At 46.9% G+C, this 21,495-nt stretch overlaps 1 pseudogene; it reads left to right on the top strand.

The window, feature by feature from the left end:
* Positions 1–170: 170 nt before the first annotated feature.
* On the top strand, positions 171–14,607 carry LOC123990414 (annotated as a pseudogene).
* Positions 14,608–21,495: the final 6,888 nt, after the last annotated feature.

Below are 21,495 nucleotides of genomic sequence, written 5' to 3'. Positions count from 1 at the left end.
TACATTACTGCTATGCTGTCCAATCTCTTCCAAAAACAGCTCCAACATGACATCAGTACAATAACTACAGTCATTATACTACCAGGGAACAAACACTGGTAGGTGGCCAATTTCAGTGTGATTAAATGAGCTTCACTTTTCTTCTCTCATGTATTCCAGTCCATTGCAGAGTTTGACCTGAGGTGCTACACTATGAGGTGAAGTCGGCAAAATGCCACGAGGTGAGTTTGGCCATGCCCTCTCATGACCACATCAGCTTCAACTTCCACTGCCAGCAGGAGGCTCAGGAGTGGGCCACCGTGGTGATGTCATCACTCAGAGAGGCACATAGGGGTCAGTCACCACCTACAGTGGCAACATTTACATTACATTTAAGTCATTTAGCAGACGCTCTTATCCAGAGCGACTTACAAATTGGTGCATTCACCTTATGACATCGAGTGGAACAGTCACTTTACAATAGTGCATCTAAATCTTAAAGGGGGGGTGAGAGGGATTACTTATCCTATCCTAGGTATTCCTTAAAGAGGTGGGGTTTCAGGTGTCTCCGGAAGGTGGTGATTGACTCCGCTGTCCTGGCGTCGTGAGGGAGTTTGTTCCACCATTGGGGGGCCAGAGCAGCGAACAGTTTTGACTGGGCTGAGCGGGAGCTGTACTTCCTCAGTGGTAGGGAGGCGAGCAGGCCAGAGGTGGATGAACGCAGTGCCCTTGTTTGGGTGTAGGGCCTGATCAGAACCTGGAGGTACTGAGGTGCCGTTCCCCTCACAGCTCCGTAGGCAAGCACCATGGTCTTGTAGCGGATGCGAGCTTCAACTGGAAGCCAGTGGAGAGAACGGAGGAGCGGGGTGACGTGAGAGAACTTGGGGAGGTTGAACACCAGACGGGCTGCGGCGTTCTGGATGAGTTGAAGGGGTTTAATGGCACAGGCAGGGAGCCCAGCCAACAGCGAGTTGCAGTAATCCAGACGGGAGATGACAAGTGCCTGGATTAGGACCTGCGCCGCTTCCTGTGTGAGGCAGGGTCGTACTCTGCGGATGTTGTAGAGCATGAACCTACAGGAACGGGCCACCGCCTTGATGTTGGTTGAGAACGACAGGGTGTTGTCCAGGATCACGCCAAGGTCCTTAGCGCTCTGGGAGGAGGACACAATGGAGTTGTCAACCGTGATGGCGAGATCATGGAACGGGCAGTCCTTCCCCGGGAGGAAGAGCAGCTCCGTCTTGCCGAGGTTCAGCTTGAGGTGGTGATCCGTCATCCACACTGATATGTCTGCCAGACATGCAGAGATGCGATTCGCCACCTGGTCATCAGAAGGGGGAAAGGAGAAGATTAATTGTGTGTCGTCTGCATAGCAATGATAGGAGAGACCATGAAAAAGTATGTGAACGCTTAGGAATTACCTGGATTTCTGCATAAATTGGTCGTCAAATTTGATCTGATCTTCATCTAAGTCATGACAATAGACAAACAGTGTGCTTAAACTACTGTATTTTTCTTGTCTATATTGAATACCTCATTTAAACATTCAGAGTGTAGGTTGGAAAAAGTATGTGAAGCCCTAAGCTAATGGCTTCTCCAAAAACGAATTGGAGTCAGCTAACCTGGAGTCCAATCAATTAGATGAGACTGGAGATGTTGGTTAGAGCGGCCTTGCCCTATAAATAACACACCAAATGTGAGTTTACTATTCACAAGAAGCATTGCCTGATGTGAACCATGCCTCGAACAAAAGAGATCTCAGAAGAGCTAAGATTAAGAATTGTTGACTTGCATAAAGCTGGCAAGCTTTACAAAAGTATCTCTAAAAGCCTTGATGTTCATCAGTCCACGGTAAGACAAATTGTCTATAAATTGAGAAAGTTCAGCACTGTTGCTACTCTCCCTTGGAGTGGCTGTCCTGCAAAGATGACTGCAAGAGCACAGTGCAGAATGCTCAATGAGGTTAAGAAGAATCCTAGAGTGTCAGCTAAAGACTTACAGAAATCTCTGGAACATGCTAACATCTCTGTTGACGAGTCTATGATATATAAAACATTAAACAAGAATTGTGTTCAAGGGAGGACACCACAGAAGAAGCCACTGCTGTCCAAAAAAACATTGCTGAAGTTTGCAAAAGAGCACCTGGATGTTCCACAGCTTTACTGGCAAAATATTCTGTGGACAGATGAAACTACAGTTGCGTTGTTTTGAAAGAACACACAACACTGTGTGTGGAGAAAAAAAGGCACAGCACGCCAACATCAAAACCTCATCCCAACTGTAAAGTATGGTGGAGGGAGCATCATGGTTTGGGGCTGCTTTGCTGCCTCAGGGCCTGGACAGCTTGCTATCATCGACAGAGAAATGAACTCCCAAGTTTGTCAACATTTTGCAGGAGAATGTTAGGCTATCTGTCCACCAATTGAAGCTCAACAGAAGTTGGGTGATGCAACAGGATAATGACCCAAAACACAGAAGTAAATCAACAACCGAATGGCTTCAACAGAAGAAAATACGCCTTCTGGAGTGGCCCAGTCCTAGTCCTGACCTCAACTCGATTGATATGCTGTGGCATGACCTCAAGAGAGCAGTTCACACCAGACATCCCAAGAATATTGCTGAACTGAAACAGTTTTGTAAAGAGGAATGGTCCAAAATTCCTCCTGACCATTGATTGTGTAGGTCTGATCCGCAAACCTCGTTTGGTTGAGGTTATTGCTACCAAAGGAGGGTCAACCAATTATTTAATTCTAGGGTTCACATACTTTTCCCACCCGCACTGTGAATATTTACAGGGTGTGTTAAAAAAAGACATGAAAATGTATAATTGTTTGTGTGTTATTAGTTTAAGCAGACTATTTGTCTATTGTGACCTAGATGAGGATCAGATCAAATTTTATGACCAATTTATGCAGAAATCCAGTTATTTCCAAAGGGTTCACATACTTTTTTTGCCACTGTACCTCTATTCTCTCTGACCTGTTTGTCCACTGAATTCTCATCCTAGCCTTCCTGTGCCCTAATAACCCTAATAACCTGAGTCCTCGTCTCCTGACCCCTCAGTGGCAGCCAGCCCTCCCACCGATGACAGACAGCTGCCTCTGGAGGCCTTACCAAGCCCTACACAATATGGTTGCATTATGGGAATTAAGATGAGAATCAGATTTTTCACTTTAAAATGTATGCCAAATGAAAAGCTATGATTGCAAAGTTAAACTATACAACTTTATATGATGGAACAAAAAGCACTGCCCGTCATTCTGTTACCAAACTTTGCATCTGTACTGTTCTTCAAGTAAATGCGTCTTTGTAACATTTTCTGTGGAAATTGTTAAAAGTAGTCCTTGTGCATATTGTATAGTTTGTTTGACTTTTCAATCATTGGTTTTTGTTTGGCATACATTTTAAAGTGACATCGGAGTGTAGGCATAATTTCGAATTGCCCTTGTGCTTCATGTGAATACTTAATAGCGGTTGTGTGTACATTAGTAGATAGGCCTAGTTTCTTCCCTTTTCAATGGCTCACTGTCCCTGCCTCTTGGTTTCTTTCTTGTCTCCACTGGTCTATAGAGGAGATGTGTGCTGACCTGACCAGGGTCATCCAGGCTGGTGACATCCAGGCGGCCTCCATCTACGCTGCCGCCCTAGCTCATCAGCAGGCAGGGCTGAAGATCCAGCCCTCTGAGAGGAGCTACGGAGACACAGAGCTTATGGAGAGAGTTAAGAGCACTAGAGCTCCTGGGTAGAAGAAGAGAATGTTATTGAAGAATTCAGAATATAACTTTGTAAGACAGGAAATGCATATTTTACGAGTTGATGACGATTGTATATTTTTGTGAAAGCTTGGCTGTAGTGGTCGAGGGTTCTTCATCTTCCTGTTGTGTCACGGTGAAAGTGTTCCCCCACACGACCATTGACCTGCTGCTTGAGTATTGCAGTCTGAACAGCTTAAACAATGTCTATACATTTTTTAAAGTTTACATTTAAATTCAGTCCTTTATAAAATGTATTTAGCTATAAAATAGTTTTAACATGAGAACCTTTCTGTCAACGTTTATTTGTCTTTCTGTCTCCTTGGTATTCCTGGAGTATGGCTTCCATCCGCGGGTGCAGCGCTGGGTCATCGGCCAGTGTCTGTGTGCCGAGCAGCGCTCTCTGGCATCATATTGGGTGCGCAGGGATGGAGACACGGCCTTCCTGTACCTCCTCTCCGCCTGCCAGGCCCGTCTCACATGGCAGCTGCTCCAGCAGGACCAGGAGAGTACCCTCCTCACCCGTGCTACACCACCTCAGGGGCCCCCCAGCAACTGCCCCACATCCCAGGACTGGATGGGTTACAGCACCCTACCACTCAGATTGAGCCACAGCAGCAAGGGTGAGACTGCTAAACACGCACACACCATTGACATGAGGACCCATCGTTGGCACCCTCCTGACCAAGCGTTGTTCCTGTCCCTGTAGGTTCAAATGGAACAGGGCCAAATGGAGCAGGGCCAAATGGAACAGGGCCAAATGGAACAGGGGCAGAGAGGCTGAACATCAGTGAAATCAAAGACCTCATCAACCTGGAGATGCCATAACTCAATGATGCACTTAGTCCCAAGAAATCAGGCCCTCAGGTACACACAAGCTCAGTACAATACCCCTTGGTAATAATTGAATAACTATTTGACTCGGCTTAATGGATTTTACCCTCAACGTAACTGATACATACCTAGATGCAGTAAGTTGACATACAGTAGATATCCATCTACACACCTGCAAAGACGCTCTTGCTGTGTCTCGGGGTTGGGCCTGCCCCTCTTGTACGTACATAAACAAGCCCATGCGGCCTGGCTGTGAGATCTGCAGTACAGACCGTCCAGAGTTCTACTGTTCCTGGAAGCCATAAACCAGACCCTCTGGAGTCCACCGCATACAGCAGGAAAAATAAACTGTCCAACAGTACCAGCAGGTAGGATGGTTTTAAGCTCAGACAGATCCACACCCACACACTCCCTCACTCATACACGTAAAAACATTCAACTAGTGCTGATGCAAGCTGTCAGACCGTGCCGAAAAGGACCGGTAGGACTCTCTGATGTAGACACACACATGCACACTCTTGCACGTACACAGTTGAAAGTGAATGACTGTAGTTGAAAGGTTTATTAAGGGAAAGGCTTAGTAGGATAATGTAAGGGTTGAGATGACATGGGAAGGTAGGATGGGCTCTCAAAGGCTGACTCTTTTCTGTCTCTCTGTATTTTTAAGGGAGACAAGAGCTGGGGGGTGCGCGGGTGCTCAAAACGAGTCCATACTGGAAAACTTGGACCAGGACAACTGACTCACACGCTCCATGTATCATCACAGAAAGAGACTCGCACGCTCCACGTATCATCACAGAAAGAGACTCGCACGCTCCACGTATCATCACAGAAAGAGACTCGCACGGTCCACGTATCATCACAGAAAGAGACTCGCACGCGCCACGTATCATCACAGAAAGAGACTCGCACGCTCCACGTATCATCACAGAAAGAGACTCGCACGCGCCACGTATCATCACAGAAAGAGACTCGCACGCGCCACGTATCATCACAGAAAGAGACTTGCACGCGCCACGTATCATCACAGAAAGAGACTCGCACGCTCCACGTATCATCACAGAAAGAGACTCGCAAGCTCCACGTATCATCACAGAAAGAGACTCGCAAGCGCCACGTATCATCACAGAAAGAGACTCGCACGCTCCACGTATCATCACAGAAAGAGACTCGCACGCTCCACGTATCATCACAGAAAGAGACTCGCACGCTCCACGTATCATCACAGAAAGAGACTCGCACGCGCCACGTATCATCACAGAAAGAGACTCGCACGCGCCACGTATCATCACAGAAAGAGACTCGCACGCTCCACGTATCATCACAGAAAGAGATTGGCACGCTCCACGTATCATCACAGAAAGAGACTCGCACGCGCCACGTATCATCACAGAAAGAGACTCGCACGCTCCACGTATCATCACAGAAAGAGACTCGCACGCGCCACGTATCATCACAGAAAGAGACTCGCACGCGCCACGTATCATCACAGAAAGAGACTCGCACGCGCCACGTATCATCACAGAAAGAGGCTCGCACGCTCCACGTATCATCACAGAAAGAGACTCGCACGCTCCACGTATCATCACAGAAAGAGACTCGCACGCTCCACGTATCATCACAGAAAGAGACTCGCACGCTCCACGTATCATCACAGAAAGAGACTCGCACGCTCCACGTATCATCACAGAAAGAGACTCGCACGGTCCACGTATCATCACAGAAAGAGACTCGCACGCGCCACGTATCATCACAGAAAGAGACTCGCACGCTCCACGTATCATCACAGAAAGAGACTCGCACGCGCCACGTATCATCACAGAAAGAGACTCGCACGCGCCACGTATCATCACAGAAAGAGACTTGCACGCGCCACGTATCATCACAGAAAGAGACTCGCACGCTCCACGTATCATCACAGAAAGAGATTGGCACGCTCCACGTATCATCACAGAAAGAGACTCGCACGCGCCACGTATCATCACAGAAAGAGACTCGCACGCTCCACGTATCATCACAGAAAGAGACTCGCACGCGCCACGTATCATCACAGAAAGAGACTCGCACGCGCCACGTATCATCACAGAAAGAGACTCGCACGCGCCACGTATCATCACAGAAAGAGGCTCGCACGCTCCACGTATCATCACAGAAAGAGACTCGCAAGCGCCACGTATCATCACAGAAAGAGACTCGCACGCTGCACGTATCATCACAGAAAGAGACTCGCAAGCGCCACGTATCATCACAAAAAGAGACTCGCACGCGCCACGTATCATCACAGAAAGAGACTCGCACTCTCCGCGTATCATCACAGAAAGAGACTCGCACGCGCCACGTATCATCACAGAAAGAGACTCGCACGCTCCACGTATCATCACAGAAGGAGACTCGCAAGCTCCACGTATCATCACAGAAAGAGACTCGCACGCTCCACGTATCATCACAGAAAGAGAATCGCACGCTCCACGTATCATCACAGAAAGAGACTCGCACGCTCCACGTATCATCACAGAAAGAGACTCGCACGCTCCACGTATCATCACAGAAAGAGACTCGCACGCTCCACGTATTATCACAGAAAGAGACTCGCACGCTCCACGTATCATCACAGAAAGAGACTCGCACGCGTCACGTATCATCACAGAAAGAGACTCGCACGCTCCACGTATCATCACAGAAAGAGACTCGCACGCTCCACGTATCATCACAGAAAGAGACTCGCACACTCCACGTATCATCACAGAAAGAGACTCGCACGCTCCACGTATCATCACGGAAAGAGACTCGCACGCTCCACGTATTATCACAGAAAGAGACTCTTACGTGTCACGTATCATCACAGAAAGAGACTCGCACGCGCCACGTATCATCACAGAAAGATACTCGCACGCTCCACGTATCATCACAGAAAGAGACTCGCAAGCGCCACGTATCATCACAGAAAGAGACTCGCACGCGCCACGTATCATCACAGAAAGAGACTCGCACGCTCCACGTATCATCACAGAAAGAGACTCGCACGCTCCACGTATCATCACAGAAAGAGACTGGCACGCGCCACGTATCATCACAGAAAGAGACTGGCACGCTCCACGTATCATCACAGAAAGAGACTCGCACGCGCCACGTATCATCACAGAAAGAGACTCGCACGCTCCACGTATCATCACAGAAAGAGACTCGCACGCGTCACATATCATCACAGAAAGAGACTCTCATGCATCACGTATCATCATAGAAAGAGACTCGCACGCTCCACGTATCATCACAGAAAGAGACTTGCACGCTCCACGTATCATCACAGAAAGAGACTCGCACGCTCCACGTATCATCACAGAAAGAGACTCGCACGCGCCACGTATCATCACAGAAAGAGACTCGCACGCGCCACGTATCATCACAGAAAGAGACTCTCACGCGTCACGTATCATCACAGAAAGAGACTCGCACGCTCCGCGTATCATCACAGAAAGAGACTCGCACGCGCCACGTATCATCACAGAAAGAGACTCGCACGCTCCACGTATCATCACAGAAAGAGACTCGCACGCTCCACGTATCATCACAGAAAGAGACTCGCACGCGCCACGTATCATCACAGAAAGAGACTCGCACGCTCCACGTATTATCACAGAAAGAGACTTGCACGCTCCACGTATCATCACAGAAAGAGACTCGCACGCTCCACGTATCATCACAGAAAGAGACTCGCACGCGCCACGTATCATCACAGAAAGAGACTCGCACGCGTCACGTATCATCACAGAAAGAGACTCTCAGGCGTCACGTATCATCACAGAAAGAGACTCGCACGCTCCACGTATCATCACAGAAAGAGACTCGCACGCGCCACGTATCATCACAGAAAGAGACTCGCACGCTCCACGTATCATCACAGAAAGAGACTCGCACGCTCCACGTATCATCACAGAAAGAGACTCGCACGCTCCACGTATCATCACAGAAAGAGACTCGCACGCTCCACGTATCATCACAGAAAGAGACTCGCACGCTCCACGTATCATCACAGAAAGAGACTCGCACGCTCCACGTATCATCACAGAAAGAGACTCGCACGCGCCACGTATCATCACAGAAAGAGACTCGCACGCGCCACGTATCATCACAGAAAGAGACTCGCACGCTCCACGTATCATCACAGAAAGAGACTCGCACGCGCCACGTATCATCACAGAAAGAGACTTGCACGCTCCACGTATCATCACAGAAGGAGACTCGCACGCTCCACGTATCATCACAGAAAGAGACTCGCACGCTCCACGTATCATCACAGAAAGAGACTCGCACGCTCCACGTATCATCACAGAAAGAGACTCGCACGCGCCACGTATCATCACAGAAAGAGACTGGCACGCTCCACGTATCATCACAGAAAGAGACTTGCACGCGCCACGTATGATCACAGAAAGAGACTCGCACGCGCCACGTATCATCACAGAAAGAGACTCTCACGCGCCACGTATCATGACAGAAAGAGACTCGCACGCGCCACGTATCATCACAGAAAGAGACTCTCACGCTCCACGTATCATCACAGAAAGAGACTCGCACGCGCCACGTATCATCACAGAAAGAGACTCTCAGGCGTCACGTATCATCACAGAAAGAGACTCGCACGCTCCACGTATCATCACAGAAAGAGACTCGCACGCGCCACGTATCATCACAGAAAGAGACTTGCACGCTCCACGTATCATCACAGAAAGAGACTCGCACGCTCCACGTATCATCACAGAAAGAGACTCGCACGCGCCACGTATCATCACAGAAAGAGACTCGCACGCGCCACGTATCATCACAGAAAGAGACTCTCAGGCGTCACGTATCATCACAGAAAGAGACTCGCACGCTCCACGTATCATCACAGAAAGAGACTCGCACGCGCCACGTATCATCACAGAAAGAGACTCGCACGCTCCACGTATCATCACAGAAAGAGACTCGCACGCTCCACGTATCATCACAGAAAGAGACTCGCACGCTCCACGTATCATCACAGAAAGAGACTCGCACGCTCCACGTATCATCACAGAAAGAGACTCGCACGCTCCACGTATCATCACAGAAAGAGACTCGCACGCTCCACGTATCATCACAGAAAGAGACTCGCACGCGCCACGTATCATCACAGAAAGAGACTCGCACGCGCCACGTATCATCACAGAAAGAGACTCGCACGCGTCACGTATCATCACAGAAAGAGACTCTCAGGCGTCACGTATCATCACAGAAAGAGACTCGCACGCTCCACGTATCATCACAGAAAGAGACTCGCACGCGCCACGTATCATCACAGAAAGAGACTCGCACGCTCCACGTATCATCACAGAAAGAGACTCGCACGCTCCACGTATCATCACAGAAAGAGACTCGCACGCTCCACGTATCATCACAGAAAGAGACTCGCACGCTCCACGTATCATCACAGAAAGAGACTCGCACGCTCCACGTATCATCACAGAAAGAGACTCGCACGCTCCACGTATCATCACAGAAAGAGACTCGCACGCGCCACGTATCATCACAGAAAGAGACTCGCACGCGCCACGTATCATCACAGAAAGAGACTCGCACGCTCCACGTATCATCACAGAAAGAGACTCGCACGCGCCACGTATCATCACAGAAAGAGACTTGCACGCTCCACGTATCATCACAGAAGGAGACTCGCACGCTCCACGTATCATCACAGAAAGAGACTCGCACGCTCCACGTATCATCACAGAAAGAGACTCGCACGCTCCACGTATCATCACAGAAAGAGACTCGCACGCGCCACGTATCATCACAGAAAGAGACTGGCACGCTCCACGTATCATCACAGAAAGAGACTTGCACGCGCCACGTATGATCACAGAAAGAGACTCGCACGCGCCACGTATCATCACAGAAAGAGACTCTCACGCGCCACGTATCATGACAGAAAGAGACTCGCACGCGCCACGTATCATCACAGAAAGAGACTCTCACGCTCCACGTATCATCACAGAAAGAGACTCGCACGCGCCACGTATCATCACAGAAAGAGACTCTCAGGCGTCACGTATCATCACAGAAAGAGACTCGCACGCTCCACGTATCATCACAGAAAGAGACTCGCACGCGCCACGTATCATCACAGAAAGAGACTTGCACGCTCCACGTATCATCACAGAAAGAGACTCGCACGCTCCACGTATCATCACAGAAAGAGACTCGCACGCGCCACGTATCATCACAGAAAGAGACTCGCACGCGCCACGTATCATCACAGAAAGAGACTCTCAGGCGTCACGTATCATCACAGAAAGAGACTCGCACGCTCCACGTATCATCACAGAAAGAGACTCGCACGCGCCACGTATCATCACAGAAAGAGACTCGCACGCTCCACGTATCATCACAGAAAGAGACTCGCACGCTCCACGTATCATCACAGAAAGAGACTCGCACGCTCCACGTATCATCACAGAAAGAGACTCGCACGCTCCACGTATCATCACAGAAAGAGACTCGCACGCTCCACGTATCATCACAGAAAGAGACTCGCACGCTCCACGTATCATCACAGAAAGAGACTCGCACGCGCCACGTATCATCACAGAAAGAGACTCGCACGCGCCACGTATCATCACAGAAAGAGACTCGCACGCTCCACGTATCATCACAGAAAGAGACTCGCACGCGCCACGTATCATCACAGAAAGAAACTTGCACGCTCCACGTATCATCACAGAAGGAGACTCGCACGCTCCACATATCATCACAGAAAGAGACTCGCACGCTCCACGTATCATCACAGAAAGAGACTCGCACGCTCCACGTATCATCACAGAAAGAGACTCGCACGCACCACGTATCATCACAGAAAGAGACTGGCACGCTCCACGTATCATCACAGAAAGAGACTTGCACGCGCCACGTATGATCACAGAAAGAGACTCGCACGCGCCACGTATCATCACAGAAAGAGACTCTCACGCGCCACGTATCATGACAGAAAGAGACTCGCACGCGCCACGTATCATCACAGAAAGAGACTCTCACGCTCCACGTATCATCACAGAAAGAGACTCGCACGCTCCACGTATCATCACAGAAAGAGACTCGCACGCGTCACGTATCATCACAGAAAGAGACTCGCACGCTCCACGTATCATCACAGAAAGAGACTCGCACGCGCCACGTATCATCACAGAAAGAGACTCGCACGCTCCACGTATCATCACAGAAGGAGACTGACACACACTTTCTATATTTTTCAGCTGTAACACGATGTACCCATCTCTTCAACCCATGCAGTCTCTCTCAAGCTATTGAGCTATAGTCATTTGTCTTGCGACACAACCTCAGTGACTACATTACATAGGACAGAATTGTGGCTATCTACCCTCTGACCTTGTTTGAAACAAATACTGTATGTCTAAGCAAATGAAAGCATTTTATGTTCATCTTTTTATATAGGACATTGTTAAAGGTGCTATTTTTGCATGTTTATAATAAATATTGTAACTACTGCAAGTCCATGTAGGCCATTTTTGCAGTGTGTCAACCACTTGAAACCTGTTTCATAGGGGGAAAACAACTCTGCTGTGTTGCCCACTCTGTTCCTGTTTGTTTCAGTCTGGGTCATGAAGTTCAAAACACATTGAAAACAAACAGCAAGTAAAGTTACCTCTCAATGCACAATTTCATTAATAATGAATGCATTTTGACTGAAAGTAGAACAAAAAAACATCTTATTGAATTTAAAACTTGTATTTAACTAATTAAGCAAGTAAAATGCTGTTTTGAATAAAATGAATGCCTGTGTGTTAATTGTTGTGTTTTTGTGGATCCTCACCTCCCTAGGCTACAGAAGCAGAGTGGAGAGAGAACTTTGCCCTGCTGATGATGCTAGATGGGAAGGACCCGGTGCCCAACCCAGAGGCTGTGGACTGTATGATCTGTTATCTGGACTTACAGCCTGGGGAAGGAGTCCTGCTCAGAGAGCCTCTCCACTGTTTCTGAGGGTAACACACAACATAGTGACCCTACCCCTAGTGACTCTATTGAATATACCCCTATTGACCCTACCCCTAGTGAGCATAGTGACCCCTAGTGACCCAACCCCTAGTGAACCTACCCCTAGTGACCCCTAGTGACCCTACCCCTAGTGAACCTAATGACTCTACCCCTAGTGAACCTGGTGACCCTACCCCTATTGAACCAACCCCTGGTGACCCTACCCCTATTGAACCAACCCCTGGTGACCCTACCCCTAGTGAACCTACCCCTAGTGACCTTACCACTAGTGAACCTAGTGACCCTACCCCTAGTGACCCTACCCCTAGTGACCCTACCCCTAGTGACCTTACCACTAGTGAACCTAGTGACCCTACCCCTAGTGACCCTACCCCTAGTGACCCTACCCCCAGTGACCCTAACCCTAGTGACTCTACTGAATATACCCCTATTGACCCTACCCCGAGTGACCGCCTAGTGACCCGAGTGACCCCCTACATGTCAATTGCACGCTCCCTAAAAACTTGAGACATCTGTGGCGTTGTGTGACACAACTGCTTATTTTAGTGGCCTTTTATTGTCCCCAGCACAAGGTGCACCTGTGTAATGATCAGTACCAGGATGACATGACAGCCCATTCTGTTTAATCAGCTTCTTGCTATGCCACACCTGTCAGGTGGATTATCTTGGCAAAGGAGAAATGCTCACTAACAGGGATTCAAACAAATTTGTGCACAACATTTAGCGAGAAATAAGATTTTTGTACATATGGAATATTTCTGAGATCTTTTATTTCAGGTCATGGGCACAACACTTCACATGTTGCCTTTATATTTTTGTTCAGTATACTTAAACATACTATCTACTTAAGCTGGTACATTGGATATTATAGACATTCTGTATAACACACTGGCTAATGCAGACCAGAAAACTCCGGACGGTGTGTCTACGAGGACACAGTCAACGTGTTCCACTGCCCCATCTGCAACAAGCACAACTGCCTGCTCTGCAAGGTACACACATCACATTTACATTCACCAATGATTTGAAAAGACCACCTCCTCTACTTTCCCCTCTCTCTCTCTCTCTCTCTCTCAGGCGATCCATGAAGAGATGGACTGTAAACAGTACCAGGATGAACTAACAGCCATGCTGAGAATGACTCAGCAGCCTGCAGAACCAGAGATCTGCTAAAGGTGACACACAATCAGACACTTTTACATGTACTTTATACCTGTAGATTGATTTCAACAAGCATTGAAGACAAGTAGAAGGAATGTTAGGGTTTTCAGGTAGTTAGACATTGCTCATATCATATTCACAGAAAACAACCCTCTCTCTCAGACCCTGGTCCTCTCCGGGGAGGCCTTGCACTGCCCTCAGTGCATTATCACTGTGCAGAAAAATGAGGGCTGTGATTGGCTGCGTTGCACTGTCGGTCACACCGAGATCTGCTCGGTCACCAGAGGGCGTCCCTGGGGGCCAGGGGTAAGAGCCCGCCTCTCCTGTCTCTCTCTGCTACATTCAGTCAAGCTCTGCTTGGTTGTGCTCCACTGCTCACCTCTAATGCAGAGATTTCCCATCTGTCTGCTACCGGTCTGTGTTTCTGTTCCCCCTAAGGGTCCGGGTGACACCAGCAAGGGCTGCAACATCAAAAACCAAAAGTGTCAGAACTGTCACTGAGAAAGACAATAAAGGATGTGTGTTGTGAGAGTCAGATGGGTAGCAAGTTAGAATGGTAGGAACCAGAAGCCAAAGTTGACCATGCAGGACAAATGTGTATGTCACTCAAAGGATTGATGATCTCACTGCATGTTCAGCTCTGCACATTTCCTGTTTGTTTTTGATCTCCCTATAAAGTCATGCAATACTTTTCAGGGACACATTAAACTAAGTGTCATTCACCTTTTCAGTACTCAAAGCTAAAGTCTAATGCCAATGACACAGCGTTCTGTGGTTGAAACAGAGCGTACTGTGTTCTGACCGGAAATAATGCAATGTTTCTGCTTAGAAACATAATAAAAATAATCTGTTTCAAACTACATTGCGCTGTGTGTCAATTAATAGCCATTTTGGAAGTACATGAGTGTTCATGTGAAATGAATACTTTGGCATGTTCTGTTTTTGTCCTGAATGAATAATGCTCTGTCACATAGACCGGATGTGAATACTAACTGTTCTGTTTATTACTCACTGGCTCCTATTACAAACTCATTATGAAGGCAGAGAAAACACTGTCTGTTTTCATGGAAGAATCTGTGGAATTGCTCAGGACCTGCTGGTGTGACATTGTGCCTTAAAACAGTGTGTCAAAGCTACTAAACATGAGGCCTCACAAGACTCATCTGAAGGTCCCTGGTACCAGTTAAAAAAATGAATGGAAGTGTATATATATGGAGACTTTTTTTTTTAATGCCAAAAATATGGTGTAAAATCAATAAATGATTGATCTCCTTATCTCTCAGATATAGGAGAAACACAAGAACAAGTGAATGTTATTAAATGCGTTTGTATGGGCTAATAGCAGTATAGTTCAAGTGGTCTTAAAATTCAAAATCAAATAGCTAAAGGATCCTTATCAGTAGCTAGTTAAAAAAATGGGATTACATAATAAAAATAGTTTGATTGCTTCATTTTGTACATAATTTATTTTATAAGTAGCGTATGTAACGGATGTGAAACGGCTAGTTTAGTTAGCGGTGCGCGCTAAATACCGTTTCAATCGGTTACGTCACTGCATAGTTTTGGTGCGAAATGCAATAATACAAATTCAAGATAGCAGAGTGTCGGCTCTTTCGACTATGTGACCAACGTTGAAGAAGGGGATTTTTATCGCGCTGTTGGACTGGGAGCAGCCCCGCCGAAAGCGCAGGTCTGTGTGGGTCCAGAGATGGCTGAAGTCCCGAAAGCATGCAGGGGAGTTCCACCGTTTCGTTTAAGAGCTTCGACTATTTTGAGAGGAATTTCGAAGTTGATTTCGTCTGAACCGAAGCGAGTTGAATCACCTGCTCCAGATGGTTGGAGCCAGGATCGCCCGGATGGGTACCAACTACCGGGAGTTAGTTGAACGCGTGGCGATTTGTCTCCGGTAAGCTAAATTCTAGTGAATGTTTAAAGCCTTTGATACCGTAAAGATATATTGTAGCGACCCGCACAGACAGCTGTGTGTTATGTGTTAGGCTAGGAGGTGGTTGTGTTGTACTGACCAGTACCCGGTGTTCGCGGGGTCCGACCTGTCAATCAACCTGCTATCTGCCAATCACGGGAATGCCTGGAATGTTCTGATGCCGGGCATCCTGGTGGTTGGCGGAGTGGCGTGGAGGGGGGTTGGGCAGGGGGGTGGAGCATTGGAAGTTAAGACCAGGTTCAGCCTTTGTTCTCTCTCTCTTACGTCTGGGTTTCACAAGAGAAGGTCACGATTGGCTTGTGGGTTATCTGTCATCTATTTGGCGTGTGCTACGGCCCAAACAGTAGCCTGTGTAAAGTTGGTGTAATAAACCGTCAATTCGTAAACTCAAGCCTCTGTCTGGACAATTGTTCATTTATGATCTAGTCAGGTCATTACAATATGTTATGTGAAACCAAGCTCGCCAAAGGGCTCTGTAGTTAAAAGCCCCTATGTGACATATGTATTTTTACAGAATGTTTATTAGGACTATAGCTTTTCCCAAAGTTGGTTTAAAATCCTTTTTAATGATGCAATGTTACCAAATGAAAATAACATCCGGGTGCCTTCTGCCCTGATGAAGGTAGGCTAGTCTTCTCCAGGACCCATTGTTGTTCAAGACAGTAAGTCATTCATCAGAACCCTTTGGGGAAAAGGTTATACTTGGAACCAAAAAGGGTACTACCTGGAACCAAAAATGGTTTTTCAAAGGATTCTCCCATGGAGAACCCTTTTAGGTACTAGATAGAAAAAATGGTGGTAGTCGTAGATTGAATTGTACTTTTTCAAGGCATTGTTAATGATGGTTTATGAGTATTACAATATAATTAGTAGAGCATAATAAACTAATGTAGTGGAATATGTGGGTGGAATTTCAAGTTACACACTATTTTTAATTATATTTCAGATTATTGGTGACAGGAGACTCCTACAGGACCATTGGATTCAGCTTCGGAGTTGGACGGTCCACTGTGGCAGGCATTGCCCCCTCTGTGGCACAAGCCATTTGGGACTGTGGTTGGTGAATACATGCCTGTCCCCAAGGAGGAAGACTGGAGGGCCATCACTGACTAGTTCCTGGAAAGGTGGAATTACCCAACTGTCTTGGCTCCATTGCTGGGAAATGTAGTAATCCAGGCTCCACCGTACTTGGGTTCGCAAGTCTATAACTACACGGGTACATATTCAGTTGTACTCTTGGCTGTTGTAGATGCCTTCTACTGTTTCCGTGTCGTCGATGTTGGTGCTTACGGCAAGGGAAGTGATGGCGGGTCCCTCCGGGACTCTGCCTTCGGCCAGGCACTTCAGGATGGCACCCTGGAGAATCTACCACCTGCATCACTCCCTGGGGCTGAAGACCTGGGACCTGTTCCCCACGTCTTCGTCGATGACGAGGCCTTCCTTCCCTTTGAGACCCAACCTCGTGAGGCCCTACATCTTCACTGCTCTGACAAAATGCAGGTGGAGAAAAAAATACAATTAGGAAGAGAATGTGTTTTTACTTTCATCTTGTCTTAGATCTGTAAAGGTGTCGGGAAGAAATAAGCAGATTAAGTCTAAATGAGATATTAATAAACAAATGAAACAACTGACTATAAAAACACAATATAAGTATTCAAGTACAGGAAAGAACGTGACAGGTATGTATGTGTGTGGTAAAAATGTAGAAAAAAATGAAAACTATTGAAAGAGTTGTGTATGTGCGTGTAAAAATGGCACAACTGCAGACAGATACAGGCACTACTCATAAAGCCTAGACGTAGTAGGGGAACTTCAGACATGGTCATAAAGAGAGAGAGGGCAGGGAACTGGAGACCTGAGAGACAGAGAGGAGTGGAGGAGAGTGAATGTGTAGCCACAATATAGGTAAACACACATTTCACCTTTAGTCTTGTAAAAGAACAACAAGAGCATCTGAATTCTCCAGTGTGTCAGCTTCAATTCAGTCAATTTTCATGCAATCTATGTACAACTAATAATGAATGCTATCCTAAGTATTGAGAAACTACTAACAAGGACATAGTAAGCGGAAATAAAATTGGAAAATCTCAATAGAGGACAGTTGGAAAATCTCAGTTGCATTTCCTTGATTCCTCGCATCCTCTGTCACGTTCTGACCTTAGTTCCTTTTTTATGTCTTTGTGTTTGTTTGGTCAAGGTGTGAGTTGGGGTGGGTAGTCTATGTTCTTTTTTCTATGTTGTATTTCTGTTTTTGGCCTGGTATGAGGCAGCTGTCGATCGTTGTCTCTGATTGAGAATCATACGTAGGTAGCCTGTTTTCCCCATTTTGGTTGTGGGTGATTGTTTTCTGTTTTGTGCGTATTCCTTACAGAACTTTTTAGTTCTCGCTCGTTATTATTTTTATGTATGCAACAAAAGTTCAACATTCACCTTCTGCTACCAATGTGGTTTTCCATCAAAATTATTATTATTTTGAGTTTAAGAATATGTCCCAAGAGAAAATATAAAAACTCGCCAGATCATTTTCCATCAATGGATGTCGATTTAACTTGTTTGACTACTATGATTAAGCAATAAGGCCCAAGGAGGTGTGGTACGCTATAGGACCAACATACCATGGCTAAGGGCTGTTCTTAGGACACAATCCTTAGCTGTGGTATATTGGCCATATACAACAAATCCCAGAGGTGCCTTATTGCTTAATTATAAACTGGGTGGTTTGAGCCCTAAATTCTCATTGGCTGAAAGCTGTGGTATATCAGACCTATGACACAACCTTCATTTTTACTGCTGTAATTATGTTAGTAACCAGTTTATAATAGCAATAAGGCACTTTGGGGTTTGTGATCTATGGCCAATATACCATGGCTGAGTTTTGTGCCCATGCACTCCGCGTTGCGTCGTGCATAAGAACAGCCCTTTGCCATGGTAAATTGGCCATATACCACACCTCCTTGGGCCTTATTGCTTAAATACATCTGCATGCGCATAACTATAGATACATCTGACAGGAGAGTTTGAGTGATGAGAGTTGGACAGAAGATCTCAAAATCTCTTTGCAAGGAACACTTGGCCGAAATTCAAAAAACTAATGTTAGGCTATTTTCTGGCAACTGTGCCATTATTATGTGTCAGATGTTAAGACTACAAACCGTTATAAATGCCCTGTTTGCGAGATTGACTTATTATTTCAATAGGCATAGGCTACTGACTAAAATCTGGTGTATAATTGCAATGTAATGTTGCCTTTGTTTGCTGAGCTACATGCAGGTAGCCCACAGTAGCCTCTGATAGACCAACATCTAATTTCAGGGAAAAGTCCACAATGACTCATACATTTGTGATAGAGCTGTGACCATGATCACAATTGATAACTTCCAATTTAATTAACTAAACATGGGCATTAATAATTGCATAATAACACCAGACTAAAACAACAATAAACGGAAGTTATAGACAAGATTTTGAATCCAGGTAGGCTACACAAGTGGCACAAAACTCCAGAGATTGTAATTTCAACATATGTATTGTATCAAATGGTATGCTACTAGTTGCCTACAATGGCATATAAATGAATTGGCAAAAGTTGCAAATGTATCATTCTCCACATTTAATGTCAGTTTCATTGTGGACCTTTTCCCCATAAAAGAAGCATGCAAGGGAGTTCCATAACTTCCATTTCAAATCTGAATTTGCGCAGAGCTCGAGAGCCAAGAACTAAGCATGCATAAAATCCTTTGCTTCATACATTTTTCCACAAAAATCGACATTGGAATGCAGTTTACTTTAAACGTCCTCTGAGCGAATGTATCTAACGCGATCTAGTGCCCTAAAGTCATTTTACAGTGCTTTGTCGCCACTATATCAGTTCTAGCCCGTTAATGTTTTATGGGAAAAAACGTTTGTCATTATCTAGACACCTATTTCTATCTAAATGGCCTACCTACATCTGGTAAAACAGTTGTCACGACATGCGAGCGTGCTGCTCTGACTCAGTTGCCTGCTGTAGCGCCTACAATCTATGTGCAGTGCCCTCTCAACACACACACACGCTCCTCCGGGCCTCCACCCCACTCACTCAGTAACAGCCTGCTCACTACCGGATAGTCAGCAACAGCAGGTCACAGTGAAGTCGTTTTTGTTGTTGTTGAGTAATGCCATGGCGGCCACGGGGAAATTTAGAAGTTGCCCAAAAACCGGCAGCCAATACATTTTCACCCACAACATAATTTTCAAAGGTGCCCAATTTCTGAGAAAGCCATGGGGAAAATAACATGGCAACTTTGCCTTCAGCTCGAGAACACACGGAGATGGCTACCCTGCCTGCAGCTTGTGAACACACGGAGATGGCTACCCTGCCTGCAGCTTGTGAACACACGGAGATGGCTACCCTGCCTGCAGCTTGTGAACACACGGAGATGGCTACCCTGCCTGCAGCTTGTGAACACACGGAGATGGCTACCCTGCCTGCAGCTTGTGAACACACGGAGATGGCTACCCTGCCTGCAGCTTGTGAACACACGGAGATGGCTACCCTGCCTGCAGCTTGTGAACACACGGAGATGGCTACCCTGCCTGCAGCTTGTGAACACACGGAGATGGCAACCCTGCCTGCAGCTTGTGAACACACGGAGATGGCAACCCTGCCTGCAGCTTGTGAACACACGGAGATGGCAACCCTGCCTGCAGCTCCAGAACACACGGAGATGGCTACCCTGCCTGCAGCTTGTGAACACACGGAGATGGCTACCCTGCCAGCAGCTTGTGAACACACGGAGATGGCTACCCTGCCTGCAGCTTGTGAACACACGGAGATGGCTACCCTGCCTGCAGCTTGTGAACACACGGAGATGGCTACCCTGCCTGCAGCTTGTGAACACACGGAGATGGCAACCCTGCCTGCAGCTTGTGAACACACGGAGATGGCAACCCTGCCTGCAGCTTGTGAACACACGGAGATGGCAACCCTGCCTGCAGCTCCAGAACACACGGAGATGGCTACCCTGCCTGCAGCTTGTGAACACACGGAGATGGCAACCCTGCCTGCAGCTCCAGAACACACGGAGATGGCTACCCTGCCTGCAGCTTGTGAACACACGGAGATGGCAACCCTGCCTGCAGCTTGTGAACACACAGAGATGGCTACCCTGCCTGCAGCTTGTGAACACACGGAGATGGCTACCCTGCCTGCAGCTTGTGAACATCTCCTCCAGAGCCTGACAGATTCTGCAAATGGAAAAGCTTAATTGGAAGAAGATTAAAAACCCTGGTGATTATGCAGGTTGAGAGGAGTCATCACTGGGGTCCGATATCTATGTCCACAGATTATATTAAAAACCCTGGTGATTATGCAGGTTGAGAGGAGTCATCACTGGGGTCCAATATCTATGTCCACAGATGATATTAAAGACCATGTCCCTGGTGATTATGCAGGTTGAGAGGAGTCATCACTGTGGTCCTGATATCTATGTCCACAGATGATATTAAAAACCATGTGAAGGGAGGAAGAGTGATTGAGGCCAAAAGGTTGATCAGTAGGAAACGGTTAAAGAAGTGAAAGGTTATCAGTGCTGTTGATGTTTGAGAAGGTTTTGCCTGGAAAAGTACAGACAGGAATCCTTACTTTCAATATCAGAGAATGTGTCCCGTCCCCACTGAGGTGTTTTAAATCTCAAAGAATGGACATGTAGCTGTTCAATGTAAAGAAATACAAAATATCTGCCAAGTGTGGAGGGGTTAAAAAAACATAGATAAAAAATATAAATATAAAAACATGAGCTGGCGCACACCCAGAGT

This window comes from Oncorhynchus gorbuscha, linkage group LG12 (genome assembly GCF_021184085.1).
Source record: "Oncorhynchus gorbuscha isolate QuinsamMale2020 ecotype Even-year linkage group LG12, OgorEven_v1.0, whole genome shotgun sequence".
Lineage (NCBI taxonomy): Eukaryota > Metazoa > Chordata > Actinopteri > Salmoniformes > Salmonidae > Oncorhynchus > Oncorhynchus gorbuscha.
The sequence above is the reverse complement of the archived record's forward strand: the minus strand, read 5'-3'. Positions and strand labels throughout refer to the sequence as shown.